Genomic DNA, 25,159 nt, shown 5'->3' on the forward strand with positions numbered 1-25,159 from the left:
TTAATTTAAACATACAAATAAATTGACGCATTTTAAAATCATGGTTGAGCACAAGAAAGATTCAATCTTGTATGTTCTATTGCCAAAATATAAATTTGTTATTTATATATAATGATATTTTTAAAAATAAAAATAATTTAATTATTATGATTCTTAAATTTGATAAAATACTCCACATCCTTATAAAGGATGGGTATTGACAACATAAATCAAAGACTCTTTTGTAGCCCAAATTACAAACCAAAATTTCCATTAATAGTGTCATCAATAATCACCTCATAGAGGACTATATATATAGAATATAATTGCAGCCTTCCTATGATGTGTTTTATTGATATAAAGTAATTTTTAATATTTTCAAAAGTATTAGTAACAAGGGATACTGGTGTTATGAATATACCTTCACTACACCTGATGTCAATCATTTTGCAAGACACAACAAGAAATAATAGATGATTCCAAACATTTTTTTTCCTACATTGTGAAGGCATTTGTGAGGACCATTGGATGATGGGGAGAAGCACCTTTTTCTAGCCTTTGCAAGCCTTAATGAAGGTCCTAGCCTCAAGATGGAAGCCACCTAATTGTAAGGCATCCTAGAAATACTCCATCATAAAAGTATGTTACTAAGCTAAGGATAGTGCTTATCACTACAACACACCAATAAAATTGGTGGACATGCTTTTACATTAGTAGCCCAAGTAGATGATGAAGATTCATTGGTGGTTTCTCTAGTTACCACTTAAAAAGGATAATTGTTAAAATTTTGATACAAATGGATGTTTACTACTATCTTAAAGTTTGGATCACTTGAGACATGAATTTTTATAACAATGGGTACTTCTAAAAAACATAGATTCTAGTTATGAGTATATTGGACCATCAATACTTAGGTATGAAAGTGACAAATGAAAATCTATATTTGGAAACATCTCTTTAATTGGTTGTTTAAATAATCTCTACATAGTATGACTTTGTTGGTGATTCATACTCTTTAGATATTCTTGATAACCATTTATAAGTATTGGATTTCAATGGAGTGCAAGTAAGGAATCTAAGGAACCTTGTAGAAATGGTACAAAGTTGTGAAGATGCATTTATACTATTTTCTCTTTACTATTAGTAGGTATTATACATTTTTCTATCCTTTAACACTATAGTGCCAAAGCCCTTTTCAGGTCCTTTATGTAATCATCAATAAGTATAACATTTTTCTTACTTTTGATATTGGCATTGTTTAGAGATTGTTGTTTTGGGCATAATAGTAGCCAATACATCAACACTAGATACCTTGTCCCATGTATGACATTTAAATTTATGAAATAGTTTCTAGAGATGAGTGTTCTTACATTCCCATGGACCTTTTATATTAGGTTATATAGGTCCCATTTATTAAAGTAGTTGTCATTATCTTCCATAGTTGTTTCTAGAATGATAAAGTGTTCTTATTTGCATCAACATTTCAAATCGCACGGTTTGATCCATAATCTAGATGAGAGAGATAAAGGAGAAAAAGACACAATCATTTTAAGAACAACTATGGAGATACTGTGGATTGTGGAAAATTGCGATATCTGAATTTTGTAATATTTTCTTTGCATTTTGATCATGAAGAAAGCTATAGATTTTAGTTGTTGGCCATACTCCATAGTTAGATTCAAATTATTTAAGTTGAAAGTTTGAATTGCTATAAAGAATAAATCATTATGCAAATAGATATCCACTATGTTGTATTAATCTGCTCAAAATTTGAGTAGGATATTTCTAGAAGGCTTTTGATTATGATAGACAAGAAACAACTTTATGACAATCAGAGTTTTGTTTATCAAAAAAGAAATCTCTCTTAAACTCATCTTCTTTAGCTCTTCTCCAGTAGAAGAGAGGTCAACAAAATTTAAGCAAGTGTAACTGTTTCTTATTATCATAACCATTCTATCATTAATAATGTCGAACAAAGAATATAGTTTTCCCCATAATTAAGAGACAAAAAGTCATCAAAATACAACCTAAATCTTGTTTTGTTGTTGTTCATTTTACTATTGCGTGCCACCATTTTCAGTTTTATCATAAAAGTTTTTAGGTAGGTTCTTTGTGAATATTGACATATGCCATTTTTCTTTGTGAATATATTGTATGTGAAAAGAAATAACTATTCTATTACTCAAAATATTCTCCCCCCTTTAATAGTTTACACAAGTATATCTTCCTATGAGCCTAATTATTACACCTTATAGGAGTGGAATTACTATATAGTATTAGACATGGTATGACGATGAGAATGACATAAATTAAGTGTATGAAAAAGCAAACTAATACTTCAATCAAATTACAAGATTCAAAATATGAAAGGAAAAAGCGCTTTTCTTTGCTTGGGTAAGTTTTCCATTTTCTCCAAATACCATTGTCTGGTGGCATAGCTTCTACCAGCCAAGTACAACAATGTCCAAAACACAGATACCCAGCTGTAGAGAGTTTGAGAGATGACAGCCAATCCCATCCAATCAACAATCTCAAAAAGATAATGTGGGCAAACCACCAAATCAAACAAACCTCCACTGGGCACCACATATCCCATTTTCCCATCCTTTCTGAGCCTTGAAAAGAGATAATGGTGATAAAAATTCCCCCCAATTCAAACACAAAACAACACAACTCCAACCCACATCAAGTTCCAAGCCAATGGCTGCAAGCCTTCTAAGAGCTGCTGGGCGTACAAAACATTAACAGTTTGAAAGAAATATGCAACAAAAATCAATAAAGATGTCCATAGGGTCATATCACCAGAGTAACAGTGTAGAAATAAGACCTGCAAAACCCATGATATTATATATACATTGATTTTTAGAGCACGGTAGAAGCAAAATTCTATCTTAAAACAAAATCCCAAATGAAAAAAACTAAATTTTAAGCATCAAATAATTGTTTCCACTGCCATAGAACTCTCAGTCTTCAGGATTTCCTAGGGAAGATGAAAAATTTGGAGCAGCCCATTTCCAATGGGCCACCCTTAAACATCACACACTAAGCTTTGACTGCTTAGGTGTGATGTGGGCCCTTCTTTTCGCACTGTTGTGGAGCCCTCAGACATTTTCGTTTCCGTTCTCTTCTCCATAGCAGTTCTGTGACTCCTCACTGACTTTAAATAGTTTGAATAACAGTCACCGCTACACTTTAATTTGAATTCAATTTTTGAACTCTCCTGCCCAATACTCTGCCAGCGCATGGGTTCGTGTCTAGACTTTCACTTGCTGACACCGCCACATCACCTTGGGACCTTTTTTGGCAAGGCACTATGTCGCTATCAAAAAACCTTGCTATTTTCCAATGGTGCCATAGCGCCATCCCAAATTTTCTAACTTCTCGGTGCATCAACTTGCTGATGTCATCATACTTGAATTGCATGTTTGGTCAAAATTTGGTCTTCTTTCCTCCATCTAGCTAGCCGACCACAGGGCCACGCGTGTACTTGGCTTTCAAAAACCTTTTTCTTTAAGACACGAAGTTAAGTGAGTAATCTTCTATTTAAACAACTAAATATAACTTCACCCACCCAATGTGGGATATATGAATTTGCACATTTTTAGAATGCAGACCTCCTCTGATGCGTGAGAGCTCTTTTTTGCTTTGTGTGTGGAATTTCCTTTATGCTTCTTGCCTTTTACATTGGAGCTTATTTTGAAAACTACTGGCTACTCCCTTGAATGCATGAACTATTCATATTGGCTACTAGCACTACTTTTTATTCCTCATGCCTGGGCTGTGGCTTCTCGCTGTGCAAATGTGGATCTGCTTTATAAAACGTCTGCTGCTAATGCCTCTGCCTAATTTCATCTTCTCTACGAGACGGTTTTTGTGAGTTCCTTTGAAAAAAATGTCGATGGTCACTTGGCATTGATTCCTTTTTAAAAAGGGCGTGAGTTTAATTTGTTTGACTGTGTGGGCTTTGTTTGCTTGCAGTGGCTTCATTTAGACTGAGAGTGTGCAATGTTTAAGTCGCGTGGAACAAATAGGGGCTTTGTCTTATCATGTTTCCATAGCAGAGTGATTGCCATCCAATTGAAATCTAGATAAATTGTTCTATTAAGTTGAAAGCTAGTGTTGATGAAAGGATTAAGAATGAACTACAATTATTTTGTTAATAAAAAATAATAATAAAAATTAGTTACAAAACAATTATAATAGAAAAAACAAACTAAAATACTAAAAACCTAAAACCATACAAGCGAGAAACAACAAACCTCAAGTACAAAAATGAATGTAATGCAATGTGCAACAATCATATTGTAGGCAATTTGCAGAAAGCCTTTGGGTTTTTGGTTAACCATTGTACGTTGTGGAATGGTTGGTGGGACTTGAGAATCATTAACTTTGTTTGTGGAATTGAGAATTAGGGATACAATATTAGATTATATTTTGATAGTTATAATGTTCTATTTTTTATATTATATTACTCATAGTTATGATATTAAAGCTGTTAGTAGTGATTATATATGTATGTATACACATATATGTGTGTATATATGTATGTATACATATGTATGTATGTATGTATGTATGTATATACATACACACATATATATACATATACATTGTACATTAGAAGTTTACATTTGTAAAATATACACGTGGTCATAAAAAATTTAATAAATCCGTATGGTAACATATTGACATATCATTAAAATATTATTTGAGTGCAACAATTAGTGAAATTTTATTTTATCATCACAATTCATGAGGTAACTTAACACTGTAAAATGCTCAAAGACTAAATTTTCTTTCCCACATAATGAAATGTCAACATTAAATTACCAAATACAAAAAACAAATTGAAATAACCAAGAATATTAGCATTGCTCAAGACTAATGAAATTCAAGTTGGTTTAATTATGAAACAAGTAATTTCAAGAAGAAAAGTTTTCTTAGGAATATATGACTAACACACTTTGCATGTGATTGTTTGGTCCTCAAATAATTATACTTATGTTTATTAAATTATAAGAAATAAAAGTATTCTTTGCTAAATATAAGTTATTGGTCATGCTTTGAAATGTTGTCCAAATTCACTTGATTTTATTATTATAAGATGTATACTCTCCCTGGCTACTTTTAATATATAAATACATTTATCATTTTCTATAGATTTATAAAAATATATATGTTTTCATCAAAAAAGGGCATGAGGTCAGTCCTTGAAGTTACACCTAAAGAAAGAAACATAAGTGAAATGTTGAAATCCCAATAAGAAATGAGATAAAAATAATAATAAATTTTTTTAAAAAAATAAAGGTAGGCAGATGGGGTTTCTAGTCATTTTATTTTCTCCATTAATTAGTGGGGTCCAAGGTGGTGTTAGGAATGGACTACTTGTCATCATTAGGTACTTTTCCTCTTGTCTTTATCTTCTTTACACACAAGTGGAATCTCTATAGAAAATATGAGGAGCCCAAAATAGGAGTTTGGTTATCCATTACCATTTTTTAGTGACAACATAGTGAATCCCACCACCAAAAGATGGCTTTGAAGGAGGTAGAGAGATTTCATAATATTAGAAGCACAAAGTGGGGATCGATTGCAAGAAGAATTATTTTCCAAGGAGTAGTTGGTGATAGTGCAACAATATTATTAGAAATACAAGTTGTTGTAAAATGTGAAATATAAATGTTAATAGAACTTTAAGAAATTTAACAATTTCGTATCTTTCCATAAAGAATGATAAATCTCCATCCTAAAAGAATCCTAGATTAGGGCATACATAAAAGGGATGTGGGGACAACCCACTAAAAAAATAAAATGATCAAAAATATGTTTTATACAAAATGAGACAATAGTCATTTATCCAACTCCACAGGTTTTGAGGACAATGAAAAAACTAGAAGAGGTGTTTGAAAGAATCTAGTTTCTTTTAGGATGATGAGGGTCCAAAATACACATATACCAACAGTGAAAACCCATAATAAACTGTCAAAATGAATTCTCCAGGTTAAATGGTTAAGTTTAGGATCAACAATAGCCAACCAAATGTTGTGGCACCATTGTTTCTTTAAAAATAGAGGCGACTATAAATATGATTGAAGATTCAAAGAATACACCATGAGAGGGTTTAGGGAAAATAAATGGCACCTCAAATTTTTCTTATAATTATAGAAATTCATATTGGGAGAGAAATGCTAGTCCTTTAATGACAATATAAATACCAATACTATGTGGTATAATGAAAGGAAAAGAAGACATGGAAATTTGAATATCTCATGATGTCGGTATAAAATTGGATATCTTCCAAAGAAAAGAGATTTATAGTACATAACAGACCAACATTGTTATGTACCAAGGTAGACTAATATTATTGTGTACTTGTTTAGATAGTATGAAAGTGACTTGTTTTGCAGTGCTTGAAAGATAATCAACTTTATGCCAATGCGGCAAAGTGTGATTTCTTTCAATCAGAGATACAATATTTGGGACACGTTATTTCAGGCGAAGGTATCTCTGTAGACCCTGCGAAGATCCAGGCAATAGTAGATTGGCCTACATCCACTACTGTGTTGGAGATTCATAGTTTCATGGGTCTAGCTAGGTATTATCGTAGATTTGTTCAAAACTTCTCCAGAATAGCACATCCTATTACCTCCCTTCAGAGGAAAGGAAAGAAGTTTCTGTGGACAGAAAAGTGTGTAGAAGCATTTCAGAAACTCAAAGAGCTTTTGACCAGTGCACCGATCTTAGCAGTACCTGATCCAAAAGGTGATTTCATGGTGTGTATAGATGCTTCCCTTGAGGGTATTGGAGCAGTTCTAATGCAGAATGGTCGAGTGATTGCTTATGAATCATGCAAACTCAAGGATCATGAGTTGAATTATCCTACACATGACCTTGAGTTAGCCATAGTAGTTCATGCCTTAGTGAGATGGAGACATTTCTTGTTGGGACATAGATTTGAACTACATAGCGATCATCGTAGTCTTCAGTACATATTCACGCAGCCTAATCTGAATGCTAGGCAAAGGCGTTGGATGGAGTTTTTGTGCGAGTATGACTTTGAGGTAAAGTATATCTAGGGGAAGGAGAATGTTGTAGCTGATGCTTTGAGTCGCAGGAAACATGTGATATCATCTATGACTCTTAGTGTCGATTTGAGGTGTCAGATACTTCAGGCACTCCCCACTGATTCATGGTATCTGGAGGTGTGCAGTGAGATCAATTCAGGGAGACCCTTGGAGGGTAAGTTTTCAGGCTATGTCCTAGAGTCAGATGGCCTTTTGAGACATTCAAGAAGGATCTATGTGCCACTACTAGATGAGCTTCGCATATTGATCCTATCAGAGGCCCATCGTGCACCTTACTCAGCACATCCAGGTGTTAAGAAGATGCATGCAAATTTGCGACATTTATTCTATTGGTCCGGGATGAAGTGCGACATTGCTGATTTTGTGGCTAGATGTCTTGAGTGTCAGAGAGTCAAGGCAGAACACCAACATCCGGCAAAAATTTTGCAATCGAATCTCGTTCCTTCATGGAAGTGGGACATCATCTCTATGGATTTCATAGTAGGATTACCTATGACTCTTCGTCGTCATGATGATATCATGGTCACCGTTGACCGGTTGACCAAGGTGGCACATTTTGCACCAATAAGGTCTTCCTATATTGCAGCTTCAGTAGCTAATGTCTTCATGCGTGACATTGTGAGACTACATGGTATTCCCCGAAAGATCATTTTAGATAGGGATCATGTTTTCACTTCCGCATTTTGGACATCACTACAGCATGATCTTGGAGCACAGTTGAAATTCAGTTCAGCATATCACCCAGAGACAGATGGGCAGATAGAGAGAGTGAATCAGGTTCTCGAAGATATGTTAAGGATGTACGTGATGGATAGGCAGACTCATTGGGAGGACTATCTCTACCTAGTGGAGTTTGCTTACAACAACGGGTATCACAGTTCTATTGGCATGGCACCTTTCCAAGCCTTATATGGACACCCTTGTCGTACACCTTTGAGATGGGATAGCCTTGAGGATTGCATCCTATTGGGTCCAGAGATGCTTCGTGACATGGAGCAACAGGTGGTGCGTATCCAAGAGCACTTAACAACGGCACAGGATAGGTAGAAGAAGTATGCTGATGCACATAGGTCAGATAGGGAGTTTGCTATGGGAGAGAAGGATTTCTTGAGAGTGCGTCCATGGAAGAGTTCGATCCATTATGGAAAGGGCTCAAAGCTAGCACCTCACTTTGTGGGACCATTTGATATTCTTGAGAGGATTGGTCCAGTTGCCTATCGTCTTGCTTTACCGCCCAGCCTTGCTTGCATTCACGATGTTTTCCATGTTTCAGTACTTAGACAATATATCCCTGATGTTGTACATATTCTTGATTGGAATGCATTGCAGGTAGAGGATGGGCAGCTGGCTTTGGAGCCAATTTGTATTCTGGAGTAGCAGGAGTTGACCCTCAGGGGTTGAACCATAGAGCAGGTAAGGGTCCAATGGGACCCTATTGATGACTCTTCAGCTACATGGGAGGATGCATCTAGATTACAAGATTTATATCCCTATTTTTTTATAGGCTTCTAGGAGTAAGCCTAAGTCTAGGGGGGGTGGATGTAGTGCCTGCCCCTAGTCTACATTTTCGAGTTACATTTCTGTTATCATTGCCAAACTCTTTTAGGCCAATTTATGTTTGATGATTAGTATTATTATTCTAGAGATTATCAGATGTTGTTTTACACTCACTTTATTATATGATGAGATTACTTGGTACTCTATATTTCATGCATGTATGATGATTATTCAAATGTTTTCAATTATCGATGATGATTAGTTAGATGGTTTATTATTCCACGTGTTCCTTATGGATACTTACCCCATACTGCATGTGTATGGTGTGCGTGTTGTTTTATTTATGTATGGTGTTTTTGATATGGTTAAGGAAGGGAGTCGTAGTCACCTGCTAGTCGGGATCTACATGATGCACCACTTCCTGCCATTGTCTGTTTAACTTAGAATATTGTGTTTGTACATGCGTGGATTTTATGCAGGTTGCAGGTACCGGGTATCGACTTCCCTGAATTGTCAGGATGAGCGTACCCTATAGAACTATCTCAATGGTAAGAGAGGGGAGATAAACTCTTAAGTCCAAATCCTAAACCCTTTAGCCAATTGTCCTAATTGATAATTAGGACAAGTATCTGAGTTAAGTACCCTCCGAATGCATCAAATGATGTAATTTCGTGATTATAACCCTTTTTGTTTGATTTGGTATGTATCTTTCTATGATGGGTTTTCGTATGTTGCTTTATGAGTCCTTGGTGTATTTTCTATTAATTAAGTCTAATTAAAAAGATTAATTAATGATTTAATTTAATAGAGAATTATTATGATATCTTTATATTTAATTAATTAATTAATTAAATAAAAGAATTAAATTTGGAGATTAAAGTTCAAAGATAAATTTAGAACAGGATAATATTTATTTAATTTAATAATAATATATTTGGAGTTCATTTTTAAATAATTACTAAATATTATTGTTATTTAAATTAATTAAATATGTTATCAATTAAGTTCTAAAATAAATTAAAAGTTGAAAGATATTAAATTATTAAGAATTCTAGATTGCATGATCTAAGCATGAGTTAAATATGAGAATTAAATTAAAAGATTAAATTATAGAAATTAATAATGTTATTTTAATTTCTTAAAATTGCACAGAAGATTTAAAGTAATAAATTAATTAAGAATAGAAGTCAAGTGGAATATTAAGTAAAGTTATTTAATAATTCAACTTAATGTGCATGAAAGTTGAATGCAAAAGAAGAAGAATAGATAATAAAGGTTAATTTGGAGTTAACTGAGTTGTGCAAAGAGTCTTCTCGGGTAAACGCACAATTAGTGCCCCGAATTGAGGAGAAATTGCTTATCACAACTTTGGGGGTTCATTTTTGGGATATACGAAGTTGGACAGGAATTTTTGGGGAGAGAACTTTTGGAAGCGAATTTCAGAAGGCTGATACCAAAGAAAGATTTTCGGAAGAAGGTTATTGAGAGGAGCGAATTCTCCTACAGTTCCTGGAGATTGCATAATAGCATCCGGATTAGGTAGGGTCTTGTGTTTTTGATTATCGATTAAATACGCAATTATCCTTTCCTGTCTTCTTCGTGTTTGGGGTTTGTAAATATGAAATTCTCTGTGAGGAATATTTAAACATTACGATATTAAATTTTATTAGATGCTTGTCTATAAACTTCTATATACAAAATTTAAATGGGAAAGGTTGTATCTTAGATTGAAATTTTAAATTAAATGTTCGGATGATTGACTATATTTTCTATATCAATATAAAGAAAGAATCAATTTTTCAATACATATATTTATATATATATAATAAAGAACTTATTTTAATATCTTTATAAATAAATAAATAAATAAATAAATATATATATATATATAATAAAGAAATTATTTTAATATCTTTATAAATATATATATATATATATATATATATATATATATCTTTAATTAATTGGTTTATCAATAAATTTTTTTTATAAACAAATTGTTTTAAAAATAGATATATATTTAAAAAAAAAGAATTTAATGGGAGGGGTCTTACCCTCTTCCCCCCCCAGCGGTTTGTATCGCCGGCGGCGACCTGCGTCAGCAGGGGACCGCACAGCTTTCAAAAACCTGCGGTACCCTGTGACAGGGCCGCACGGCTTTCAAAAGCTTGTGGTACCCTGTGATAGGGCTGCACGGCTTTCAATGGCCTGCCGTACCCTGTGACAGGGCCGCACGGCTCCTCAATGAGGGACGCTTTTTTTATAAATGTTTTTTTTATTTTTTTAAACAATGTTTAATAATTTAAATTTTTTTTTAGATATTAATAATAAAAGTTGTTTTAATTAATTTTTTTTTTGTTAAAAATATATATATATATATATATATATAAATATTTTATTAATAATTTTATAATAATAAATGCTTTTATAGTTAAATAAAATATTAGTTTATTTAATTAACTATGGATAAAGTAATATCTGAAAATATTAATAGAGTCAATATTAAATGAAGATTAAATAATTGGGTCAAATTATAAGGGTAATAGTAAAAAAAAACCTTTACATTAAAAAACGTTTGTTGAAACTCAAACTAGGAATTTTCAAACTTAAAACCTTAGGGTGTATTATGGAAACAAACCCGAACTATGAACTGAATCATATTATATTGTTTTGTTATACTATCCGTGTTTGAGGTTGTTCTAGTATTAACCAGTTTAGGTTGTTACCAGAGGCCCGGGTTTGTGAATGTGATGTTATGATGATTTCTTCTCGATCTTTTCAAACCAACCAAGATAATGTGATTGTATGCTCTATGATGGATGTATTTACTGTTTGTTATTGCTTTCTGGTTTCCTTGTGTGAAGCTGAGGTGTATGTATTTGAGATACCTGACTTAACCATTTTCGAGTCTCGATCAGTTATATTTGATAACCATTTTTGAGTCTCGATCAGTTATACTTAGATTGTTTTTCGATCGCTTGAAAGGACTGAAGTGTTTGTTATGTTCTTGATGATGTCATGTGTTGACTTGACCATTTTTGGAGTCTTCGATCAGTATTGTAATTTACTATTGGGATACTTTCTGGTTGCTCATTGGAGAACCATTGGATTTTGTGACTTATCATTGATGCCTTCAGTTGCTGATAGAGAACTGTCGTGATCATATGATTACTATTTGATATTATCTGTTGCTCATGAAGAACTGATGTAATTTTTGTGGATTATCTTTTATGATGTTTTTCAGTTGCTTGTATAGGACTGAGGTGGTTTTATTATGATTCTTTGATGTATGATTTCATGAGCCTAGGGTAGGTTATCTATGTGTAGAGTCGAGAAGTGGCTTACAATGGGGGTCGGAGCCCTAAGAGGCTGCCTTGAGAAACCCATTGTAAGTCATTTTTAATAAGTGAAAACATTTACACTAAATGAGAGAAAATGAACCTAACAAGATAATTGTATGTTCTCTCCCATGCCTTGAGTGCTAGTACAGACTAGGATGGGGTAGAGAGAACACTTGGTTACAACCTTGCATTCCATAGTAGGCCTCGTTAGTACGAGAGGATATTAGTGGCCGCAGGATCAGTAGGGACCCGGGATTCCTAAGGGATTGCTCGGGTAACTTCTACATGACTTTTGCGATGACACTTTCCCGCTTGCATATTAGGTTTCCTACGTGTCTTGTGGTACCTATGGGATTTAGATGTCGATCTTTTTAAGAACCCTTGAGTTAGCATACTTATAGGATTTCCTGGACTTAGAGAGTATTTATGATTATAGGTTTCATTATCCTATTTGGGACTTGAGACTATCTCCTCAGCACGGTGGGAGTGGACCATTTAGGTTCCACGCGGTCGGGTGGTAGTGCTTTTACTCTTACCATTGAGATCTGTTCTGTGGTCACCGTGGCTGGAGTTTTTCATGATTGGCATTTACCTTCACTATGTTCTTGGATTATTATGATGGATGGTTAGATTTTATGATAGATGTTTTATCATTATGGATGTATGGATGTATCATGTATGGTGAATAGTTTCATATATTTTTACTATACTTTGTATCATGGATTTGAGGATGTTGTATCTTGATCCTTACATGTGTATATTCTTTTAAGCCTTTCATACCCTGTGACTTGTACAGTGGATGATTGAGCATTCCGAATTAATTCGCCGAGAGGCATTCGGAACAAATGTATATTATGGACATGGGACTTTCTGATTATTCTTTCATATGTATGTGATAGTTGTTAGACTTAGATTTAATTAAATTTAAATGTGACTCCACATCTTGGGATCTTTAAAAAATGTAACTTGCAATGTATGTTTTTCGATGATTACATGTTATTGCTTCCGCTACTATGTGTTTGATGTGTATGTTATATTTTCTTACTTAAAAAAAAAAAATGTTTAGCAAACTTAGTGAAACTTTAGGTTAATTCTTTTGGATCCCTTGGTAGGGCGTTACATCTGGTATCAGAGCCCGAGTTTCTACATTGGGAGCTCTGGGTATATTGGAACGCCACGAGTGTTAACTAGTTGAATAAAAATGCAAACCTTAAATTGAAACTTGTAACTAGTTGAACTGAAACATTATGTAAACTATTAGTTACCTATTTTTTTTTTTATACTTCAACACTTAAGTCTTCAAAAACTGAAATTATAGGTAAACTGAAAATTGAAAATATATTGTTTGCAAAACATGTGTCTTCTATCTATGTGTTTCAGTAGTATGTTTCATGGTTATTTTAGCATCTTGTGTCTTGGATATTATTGTAGGATGGTATCTGGGATGAGATCTTCCGTTAGAGGCCGTAGCCTTGGCCGTGGATGAGGTAGAGATATTAGTGTTCATGAGTCTATCCACGAGAGCCCCATTTAGGAAGAGAATAGGGAAGAGCATGTCAGTGAACATCAGGAAGAGAACCACGAAGAGGGACATGCCAACTCTGAGGAGGTTGATCTGTGGCAAATGATGCAAACCCTTATTGATCGCTTACCTCCTATTCTTGAGCAGGATAGAGCACACCAGGTAGGACATGAGCATAGACACAGGTCTAGGAGTCCTCAGAGGGATTGACATAGATCCATAGTATCTTCTCAGATGAAGGACCTTCAGAGGTCCAAGATCAAGCCCTTTAATGGGCAAGGTTCTAGGTATGTAGCTGAGCAGTGGCTTATTGCCCTTGACAGGATTTTTGCTATGCAAGACTTTGACAATAATGTCAAAGTGAGGTTTTCCATTACCAATCTAGAGTTATTTGGGGCCACCTGGTGGACTATTGAGGAGAAGAAGTTGGGCATTAACATGGGTAGTGTCACTTGGGAGATTTTCTTGGAGAGTTTTCATGAGTGATTCCTACCAGAGGAATGGAAGCAGCATAGAGCAGATGAGTTCCATAACCTGAGACAGTTCACTATGACTGTTGTAGAGTATGAGCGCAAATTCTATGAGCTCATGCCTTTTTTGGGATTCAGTGACAACCCAGCGTAGTTGGCACAACATTTCATTCAAGGCTTGAACAACCATTTTATTGGGGGTGTTAAGGTATTTGAGCCTAAGACCCTCAAGGATGCGGTACATCGAGCTATCCTGGTAGAGCAGAGTGTCAACTTTGGGCAAGGAGGATTTGTGGGAGTGCCTACTATAGCAGGATCTAAGGGCAACCACAACTCTGGTGGAATCAGGAAGCCTCCCTTCCCTAGGAGGAATCAGTTTTCTCAGCAGCAGCCTCAACAGCATAAGGGATTTTACCCTCAGGCACAGAGTGGTGGCAGTGGATCCAACTCTAGGATCAATTGCAATGCTCAACATAATAAACAGAATCAGCAATCTCGGCCTGCACAGAGTAGCCAGTCTTTTGCTAGCAGGGGTAGCCACCAGCGGTCGAATGCACCACCTATAGGGAGAGGATCTGGTAGAGGCATGGGATGTTATTCATGTGGACAGATTGGTCATATTGCAGTGTACTGCCCATAGCGAGCATCTCAGTATTCAGGACCTAGGCCAGCAGCATCTGAGCCTACAATTGAAAATGTAGGTGGATCTCATGGAGTTTTTGCAGCAGTGGATCACCGTCAGGTAGACCATCAAGGGACAATAGTTGAGACTACAGGAGCTATCCAAGGTACACCTCTCTCTGTATTATTTGATTCAGGTGCTACAGATTCTTTCATTTCTCCATCTCTAGTTGATAAGTGTAAGCTGGAGTCGGTTAAGCAAGATCATGGTTGGCAAGTGGAACTAGCCTCAGGCGCTAAATTTTCCACAGATTTTGTAGTTCATAAGTGTGGACTTAGCATAGGAGGGTTTGAGACTTCAGTCAATTTTCGAGTTATTCCTCTTGGGTCCTACGATGTGGTCTTAGGTATGGATTGGCTTGGCTCTCATAGGGCTAGTATAGACTGCAGAAAGAAGACCATTATGTGTCAGGATGACCAAGGGAAGGATGTTGAGATTGTGGGGATACCGAGGCCTATATCCCTATGGATGATCTCTGCTATGCAACTAAAGCGAAGCTTTCGTAAGGGATGTCAGGTATTTGTTGTTACGGTAAATGAGCTTGATGAGGAAGACTCTACGAGGAAGACCCTAGATCACCCTATTTTACAGGAGTATGCAGATGTCTTTTCGAGTGAGATTCCAGGCATGCCTTCGAAGAGAGACATTGATTTTAGCATTGAGCTCACTCCAGGAGCGAAACCTATCTCTAGAGCTCCGTACCATATGACCACTCAGGAGTTAAGTGAGTTGCGTTTGCAGTTAGAGGAACTTTTGGCCAAGGGTAGTATTCGACCTAGTGTATCACCATGGGGAGCTCTAGTGCTCTTCGTGAAGAAGAAGGATGGTTCTTTGCGCCTTTCCATTGATTACAGACAACTGAATAAGGTGACAATAAAGAACAGGTATCCTTTACCAAGGATTGATGATTTATTTGATCAGATCAAGGGGGCTATAGTGTTCTCTAAGATTGATCTTAAGTCAGGATACCATCAACTTCACATCAAGGAGGCTGATATTCATAAGACTACCTTTCGAACTCGCTACGGGCATTATGAGTTCACAGTGGTAACCTTTGGGCTGATGAACGCTCCATCAGTTTTCATGTGCTTAATGAATGGGGTGTTCCATTCCTATCTTGATAGATTTGTTCTTGTGTTCCTCGATGATATTCTGATATATTCTAGGTCCCAAAAGGAACATGAGGAACATTTGAGTTTAGTTTTGCAGTGCTTGAGAGATAATCAACTTTATGCCAATGTGGCAAAGTGTGATTTATTTCAATCAGAGATACAATATTTGGGACACGTTATTTCAGGCGAAGGTATCTCTGTAGACCTCATGAAGATCCAAGCAATAGTAGATTGGCCTGCACCCACTACCGTGTCAGAGATTCATAGTTCAATGGGTGTAGCTGGGTATTATCACAGATTTGTTCAAAACTTCTCTAGAATAGCACATCCTATTACCTCCCTTCAAAGGAAAGGAAAGAAGTTTATGTGGACAGAAAAGTGTGTAGAAGCATTTCAAAAACTCAAAGAGCTTCTGACCAATGCACCGAGCTTAGCAGTACCTGATCCAGAAGGTGATTTCATGGTGTGTACAGATGCTTCCCTTGAGGGTATTGGAGCAGTTCTAATGTAGAATGGTCGAGTGATTGCTTATGAATCATGCAAACTCAAGGATCATGAGTTGAATTATCCTACACATGACCTTGAGTTAGCCGCAGTAGTTCATTCCTTAGTGAGATGGAGATATTTCTTGTTGGGACATAGATTTGAACTACATAGCGATCATCATAGTCTTCAGTACATATTCACGCAGCCTAATCTGAATGCTAGGCAAAGGCATTGGATGGAGTTTTTGTGCGAGTATGACTTTGAGGTAAAGTATATCCAGGGGAAGGAGAATGTTGTAGCTGATGCTTTGAGTCGCAGGAAACATGTGATATCATCTATGACTCTTAGTGTCGATTTGAGGTGTCAGATACTTCAAGCACTCCCCATTGATTCATGGTATCTGGAGGTGTGCAATGAGATCAATTCAGGGAGACCCTTGGAGGGTAAGTTTTCAGGCTATGTCCTAGAGTCAGATGGCCTTTTGAGACATTCAGGAAGGATCTATGTGCCACTACTGGATGAGCTTCGCATATTGATCCTATCAGAGGCCCATCGTGCACCTTACTCAGCACATCCAAGTGTCAGGAAGATGCATACAGATTTGGACATTTATTCTATTGGTCCGGGATGAAGCGCGACATTGCTGATTTTGTGGCTAGATGTCTTGAGTGTCAGAGAGTCAAGGCAGAACACACACATCCGGCAAGACTTTTGCAACCGAATCTCGTTCCTTCATGGAAGTGGGACATCATCTCTATGGATTTCATAGTAGGATTACCTATGACTCTTCGTCGTCATGATGCTATCATGGTCACCGTTGACCAGTTGACCAAGGTGGCACATTTTGCACCAATCAGGTCTTCCTACACTGCAGCTTCAGTAGCTAATGTCTTCATGCGTGACATTGTGAGACTACATGGTATTCCCCGAAAGATCATTTTAGATAGGGATCATGTTTTTACTTGCGCATTTTGGACATCACTACAGCATGATCTTGGAGCACAGTTGAACTTCAATTCAGCATATCACCCAAAGACAGATGGGCAGATAGAGAGAGTGAATCAGGTTCTCGAAGATATGTTAAGGATGTACGTGATGGATAGGCAAACTCATTGGGAGGACTATCTCTACCTAGTGGAGTTTTCTTACAACAACGGGTATCACAGTTCTATTGGCATGGCACATTTCCAAGCCTTATATGGATGCCCTTTTCGTACACCTTTGAGATGGGATAGCCTTGAGGATCGCATCCTGTTGGGTCTAGAGATGCTTCGTGACATGGAGCAACAGGTGGTGCGTATCCAAGAGCACTTAACAATGGCACAGGATAGGCAGAAGAAGTATGCTGATGCACATAGGTCAGATAAGAAGTTTGCTATGGGAGAGAAGGTTTTCTTGAGAGTGCATCCGCAGAAGAGTCTGATCCATTATGGAAAGGGCTCAAAGCTAGCACCTCGCTTTGTGGGACCATTCGATATTCTTGAGAGGATTGGTCCAGTTGTCTATCGTCTTGCTTTACCGCCCAACCTTGCTCGCATTCACAATGTTTTCCATGTTTCAGTACTTAGACAGTATATCCCTGATGTTGTACATATTCTTGATTGGAATGCATTGCAGGTAGAGGACGGGCAGCTAGCTTTGGAGCCAATTCGTATTCTGGAGTAGTAGGAGTTGACCCTCAGGGGTCGAACCATAGAGCAGGTAAGGGTCCAATGGGACCCTACTAATGACTCTTCAGCTACATGGGAGGATCCATCTAGATTACAAGATTTATATCCCTATTTGTTTATAGGCTTCCAGGAGTAAGCCTAAGTCTAGGGGGGGTGGATGTAGTGCCTGCCCCTAGTCTACATTTTTGAGTTACATTTCTGTTATCATTTCCAAACTCTTTTAGGCCAATTTATGTTTGATGATTAGTATTATTATTCTAAAGATTATCAGATGTTGTTTTACACTCACTTTATTATATGATGAGATTACTTGGTACTCTATATTTCATGCATGTATGATGATTATTCAAATGTTTTCAATTATCGATGATGATTAGTTAGATGGTTTATTATTCCATGTGCTCCTTATGGATACTTACCCCATACTGCATGTGTATGTTGTGCGTGTTATTTTATTTATGTATGGTGTTTTTGATATGGTTAAGGAAGGGAGTCGTAGTCACCTGCTAGTCGGGATCTACACGATGCACCACTTCCTGCCATTGTCTGTTTAGCTTAGAATATTGTGTTTGTACATGCGTGGATTTTATGCAGGTTGCAGGTACCGGGTATCGACTTCCTTGAATTGTCAGGATGAGCATACCCTATCGCACTGTCTCAATGGTAAGAGAGGGGAGATAAACTCTTAAGTCCAAATCCTAAACCCTTTAGCCAATTGTCCTAATTGATAATTAGAACAAGTATCTGAGTTAAGTACCCTCCGAATGCATCAAATGATGTAATTTCGTGATTATAACCCTTTTTGTTTGATTTGGTATGTATCTTTCTATGATGGGTTTTCGTATGTTGCTTTATGAGTCCTTGGTGTATTTTCTATTAATTAAGTCTAATTAAAAAGATTAATTAATGATTTAATTTAATAGAAAATTATTATGATATCTTTATATTTAATTAATTAATTAATTAATTAAATTTGGAGATTAAAGTTCAAAGATAAATTTAGAACAGGATAATATTTATTTAATTTAATAATAATATATTTGGAGTTCATTTTTAAATAATTACTAAATATTATTGTTATTTAAATTAATTAAATATGTTATCAATTAAGTTCTAAAATAAATTAAAAGTTGAAAGATATTAAATTATTAAGAATTCTAGATCGCATGATCTAAGCATGAGTTAAATATGAGAATTAAATTAAAAGATTAAATTATAGAAATTAATAATGTTATTTTAATTTCTTAAAAGTGCACATAAGATTTAAAGTAATAAATTAATTAAGAATAGAAGTCAAGTGGAATATTAAGTAAAGTTATTTAATAATTCAACTTAATGTGCATGAAAGTTGAATGGAAAAGAAGAAGAATAGATAATAAAGGTTAATTTGGAGTTAACTGAGTTGTGCAAAGAGTCTTCTCGGGTAAATGCACAATTAGTGCCCCAAATTGAGGAGAAATTGCTTATCACAACTTTGGGGGTTCATTTTTGGGATATACGAAGTTGGACGGGAATTTTTGGGGAGAGAACTTTTGGAAGCGAATTTCAGAAGGCTGATACCAAAGAAAGATTTTCGGAAGAAGGTTATTGAGAGGAGCGAATTCTCTTACAGTTCCTGGAGATTGCATAATAGCATTCGGATCAGGTAGGGTCTTGTGTTTTTGATTATCGATTAAATACGCAATTATCCTTTTCTGTCTTCTTCATGTTTGGGGTTTGTAAATCTGAAATTCTCTGTGAGGAATATTTAAACATTACGATATTAAATTTTATTAGATGCTTGTCTATAAACTTCTATATACAAAATTTAAATGGGAAAGGTTGTATCTTAGATTGAAATTTTAAATTAAATGTTCGGATGATTGACTATATTTTCTATATCAATATAAAGAAAGAATCAATTTTTCAATAAATATATATATATATATATATATCTTTAATTAATTGGTTTATCAATAAAATTTTTTTATAAACAAATTGTTTTAATAAAATATATATATTTTTAAAAAACGAATTTAATGGGAGGGGTCATACCCTCTTTCCCCCCCCCAGCGGTTTGTATCGCCGGCGGTGACCTGCGTCAGCAGGGGACCACATGGCTTTCAAAAGCCTGCGGTACCCTGTGACAGGGCCGCACGACTTTCAATGGCTTGCGGTACCCTGTGACAAGGCCGCACGGCTCCTCAATGAGGGACGCTTTTTTTTATAAATGTTTATTTTATTTTTATTTTTTAAACAATGTTTAATAATTTAAATTTTTTTTTAGATATTTATAATAAAAGTTGTTTTAATTAATTTTTTTTTTGTTAAAATATATATATATATATATATATATAAATATTTTATTAATAATTTTATAATAATAAATGATTTTATAGTTAAATAAAATATTATTTTATTTAATTAACTATGGATAAAGTAATATCTGAAAATATTAATAGAGTCAATATTAAATGAAGATTAAATAATTGGGTCAAATTATAAGGGTAATAGTAAAAAAAAACCTTTACATTAAAAAACGTTCGTTGAAACTCAAACTAGGAATTTTCAAACTTAAAACCTTAGGGTGTATTATGGTGTAGCACACAAATCAGTGGAGTAGACAACATGTGCTAAATGAGGAGTGCAGAAAACTATGTTTTCATCATGACAACTCAATGAATGATGCATCCTCTTGTGTTGTAGACACCATGTGCCTAATTAGAGTTGCGTAACTCAATGAGAGTTCACAAACTCCTAAGTGTCTCACCTAAAATAATAATAAAATAATGTAAAATAATTAAATAATGCATTAACCTAAGTAAAACTTAAGTAAGTGTAATAAGTAAATACTTATTTACACCAACACCCCCCCTTAAGTGCAAGTTAGGGGAATGCCCTTAAGCTTATGTAATCTAGGATGAAATGTAAGATGGGTCCCGGCTACTAGGCCATGTTAGGTACCCATGTACATAATGATATGCAAATCTCTCATAAAATGGGGAAAGAGGGAAAACCTCATGGGAAAAACCCTCCCCCAAAAAGAGAGATAGTTAGGATGCATTGATGGATGGAGTAATCAAGACCCCCCCATTATGACATACATACAATATATACATAAGAGAATGATGAGAAGAGGAAGAGAGATAGGATGGGCTTCCCCCTCCAAAGAAGAATGCTGAACAATGAGTGCTCTGGTGAAGAAGCTGATCCAAGACTACAGAATGGTGTTCCTCCCCTTAGGAAGAAACAATGCTAAGGGTATAAATGAGACACTTCCACTGTGCATGGAAAGAATCCCATGAATAAGTGATATCTCTGAAACCTACTCAATTGGCTGAAGAACCTGTCCCAAAGAACTGTCTGTCTTTGCAACTGATGAAGAACCCTGCTGCAACTGTTGATCATAAGTATCTACATTCACTTCAACCTGTGATGATTGATCAAGTAGAGAATGAACAAGAGAGTCTGGAACCCTCATGACAATTGAAGAAGGAAATTCTACATCAAGAAGAAGAGGGAGATCATTAATGTTGTCCCCCAAATCTGTCACTGAACCTGTATCTAGAAGACTAAAAGTACCTTGTTGTTCTGGACCTATCACTGTGGCGATGTATGCATGTGGACTGAACTGATGAAGTGACCTCTCACTGTATCTGTTGACAGAACTCCACGTATCTGAATCTATTGAAGGACTATTACTGGTGTCACTATCAGTATCCACACTGTATGATGTGTGAAGAGGAGTAGAGGACAAGCTCGAAGAACTTTCCTCAAAATGTACATCCTTCTCGACAAATATCTGATGTGTCTCAGGATCAAGAAGTCTATATGCCTTCACACTGTCTTCATAACCAATGAAGGTACAAGGCTGAGATGTTTGTGCCTTGCAAACCCCTAAAGATCTGTTTGCCCATGCAGGACAACCAAAGACTCTGAAGTGTGTCACAATAGGTTTTTTGTCGCACCATGCCTCAAAAGGAGTTTTTCCATCTAAGGCTAGATGAGGAGAATGATTAAGAATGTGAGTGGCACTTGAGATTGCTTTGACTTATAATGATGGATCTAGAGACTTGGCATGAATCATGCAACTTGCCACAGACTTAAGAGTTCTAATCCTTAATGCTACAACATATGTCTTATGTGAACTGAATGCTGAAGGAGTCTGAAGATCAATGCCCTCTTGTCTGCAAAAGTCCTTAAGTCTTCTGTTCACATCCATGTTTCCATTGTCCATGTGAAGTACTTTGATGGCCTTTCTAGATTGTCGTTCTACATGAGCCTTGAAGTCTAGTAATGCGTCCAAAACTTCACCCTTACTATGCAGAAAGTAGACCCAAGTGAACTTTGAAAAGTCATCAACTAAGGTAAGTATGTAGCGACCCTGGCTGAATGCAAAAGGACCTGTTAATACCATGTTAACCATTTGAAGAACACTTGTTTCTCTAGAAGACTTCCCTCTTTGTGACTTCCCCTCTGGATGCATATCCATTGAATTTGATGAACACTTACCCTTAGAAAATTTGATTTGAGGTAGACCTTTGACCATGTGGTATGTGCAAAGTTGTTGAAGATAGTGGTAGTCAAGATGACCATACCGCTCATGCCATGATTGCATGTTTGAATGAGATTGTGATAACAAGGCCTTTGAAGGAGTCTTGGGTACAAAATGTGAGAAAGAGTACAACCTCTTGTGATCATTCACTTTCCCCATTGCAACCAAGGAATTTTCTTTAAGACTATGCACTTTTATTGAGTCTGGAAGGAACTCAACTCTATGTCCATCTCCAAAGTGAGTGACTTGGTAGATTGATAGGAGATTCAAACTTAGATTTGGAACATAGAGAACCTCTTGAAATTCTCCATTTTCCATTTCCACGTTACCTTTTCCTTCAACTTCCATTTTTCTATCATTCCCCATGAAGATGTGCGGTACCTTTTAGTGATTCAATGAAGAAAAATCCTCCTTGGAAGAACCCATGTGATATGAGGCACCTGAGTCAAATATCCATTCTTTTGAAGACTTTGCATTTTCCATGAGTGCTTGCCCTTTGCCCTTAGAATCTGAAGAAGATCCCTTCTCCTTGTAAGCATTAGGCAATGGAACATTATGTTTCTTCATGATGTTGGTCAATTCATCAATCTTTTTAAGATAGCAGTCATACTCTTCATAACCCGATTTCTTGCAATAAGCACACTTCTTTTTCTCCTTATTGTTGTCCACTTTCTTTTTGGAATTCGAGGACTTTCCTTGTTGATTTGATTGAGGTGTGGTCTTTTCTGCATCCTCATATTTACTTTTCCATTTCTTCTTACCCTTTCCTTTGTTTGAAGATTGTGCAGCTGAATTTTGAGAACCCTCATTGGCCACCAATGCTTTAGACTGAGGCGATTTGAGAATCCCCATTGTTTTCAACTTCTTTTCTTCATCATCCAACAGTTTTGCATATTCATCAAAAGTGACTTTCTTGTAGGCAGACCCTAAGGTTGTCTTTGAGGTGTTAAAAGAAGATATAAATGTGGAATATTCAGATGGCAGCTTGTTATGGATGAGATAGATCAATCTGTCATCTTTGATAGAATTTCCACAATCAGTAAGCTTTGTCCTTAATTCATTCACCTTGATGATGAAGTCCTGTATTGAGTCATATGACTTAGGATCTAAGGAAACTAGCTCATCTTCAATTTTAAATACATCCTCTTCATAAACTTTACCATAAAGGCTTTCGAGGGTATCCCAAGCTTCTTTAGATATAGTACATTTTATGATTTGATACATGATCTTATCATCTACCCCCAAACATATATCACCTAGGGCTTTTCTATCCATGGCTACCCATTCAAAAATTTCACTTGTTGATACATTATCACCTGCTGGTTTAGGAAGAGTACCATCTACATATTGTGAAACTCCATTATGCATTAAGTGATACAACATTTTGATAGACCACATAGCATAGTTATGAGGAGTTAACTTAGGAAACTTAAAGTTGCCCATAATGCAGAAAATGAAAGAAAATTGCAGAAACGAGAGAACACAACACCAAGAATACCCCCCCTTTTTCACTAAATCAAGAAACCCCCCCCCCCCCCCCCCCCCCAAAATAGATGTTTTGGGCACTAAATCAGTAGTGTGATTAGTGTGATTACAATGAGCCACTTGCCAATTTTGGCCTTTGTGGACTTCTAATTTTTCTTTTTACAACCTCTTAATAGAGTACAAATCTGAAAATTTACGATGTGCTACAACACTGAAGCATTACAAAGCAAAGAAAGGCCCTATTGCTGAAAGTGACAATTTTGTCCACACAACACTACAATCTGATGCTAGATTTTGAAAGTAGACTAAAAAATACGCACTTTCAAAAAAAATAGAACCTATTTTCGACACCAGATGTGCCCGTACAGAGCATTTGAAGTTGCAAAATGTAGGATTCTCTAGGTACAGTCACCAAAATATGCAATTTTTGAACAATCCATGCACCAAAACAAGAAAATAGCCATACCACTAAAAAAGTTAGAAAATTTGACCCAAATTAAAAAAAAATTGCACCTGATTTGGAGTATGAATGTGCGAGATATGGCCTCTTGAAGTCGGACTGCCAAAACCAAAATCAATTCGGTGAGGGGTTGCGCCAGCAAAAGTAAGGGTTAAATTTGATGGTCATACGGCCATTGTAGTAGCTATAAAATGGTCTGATTTGATGTCCATATGGGCATCAATTTTGGGCTAGTAAAATGATGATGTCAAAAAAAATTTTGCTTGCTAGATGACGTGGCAGTATGAAATGTACGAAAAAAGTATAGAATCGGTGACTGCACTCTTCCATATGATGATGTGGTGACCTTTGCTAACTGTGCAGGATAGGGTCTGCGTATCTGTGTCCGGGTTAATAGCAGATCGTCACGTGGCGGATGAGTTGGGCGAATCAATCCTTGCCGCGTGTTGCAAGTATAGGCTTGGATCTGCGGGTCCCAAATTTGATGTCGCTGCCAAAGTTTTTAATTTTGTCGCTAAAATTCAGTTTCTCTACCGGAGACGGAAGTGCTATTTTTGAAACCTCAAATTTTTATCCCACATTCGTGGGTTCTGAAGCGTCTGCGCACTTTATAAAGTGCAACCCGTAGAACTGAAAGCAAAGACAGCCTACGCCAGTGGATTCGCAAGGCTGGCCAATTGACTGTGATCGCCGGTCTGGGGGAATTAAGTTCGGATTTGGATTCATCAAATTTGTACTACGGGGGCCGCTCTGTGATCTCTATTGGAGTCGGGCCAAATTAATTGCCGTATGGAGTAGGTACGGCCCGCATATATTAAAACCCTGCAATAATTAAA

At 36.2% G+C, this 25,159-nt stretch overlaps 1 pseudogene; it reads right to left on the minus strand.

Moving 5' to 3' along the window:
* Positions 1–2,335: 2,335 nt before the first annotated feature.
* Positions 2,336–25,159, minus strand: part of LOC149555155 (uncharacterized) — a 45,227-nt pseudogene continuing 22,403 nt past the window's right edge.

The sequence above is a fragment of the Cupressus sempervirens genome, chromosome 5 (genome assembly GCF_028749045.1).
Source record: "Cupressus sempervirens isolate cs-2001-9-10 chromosome 5, ASM2874904v1, whole genome shotgun sequence".
NCBI lineage: Eukaryota > Viridiplantae > Streptophyta > Pinopsida > Cupressales > Cupressaceae > Cupressus > Cupressus sempervirens.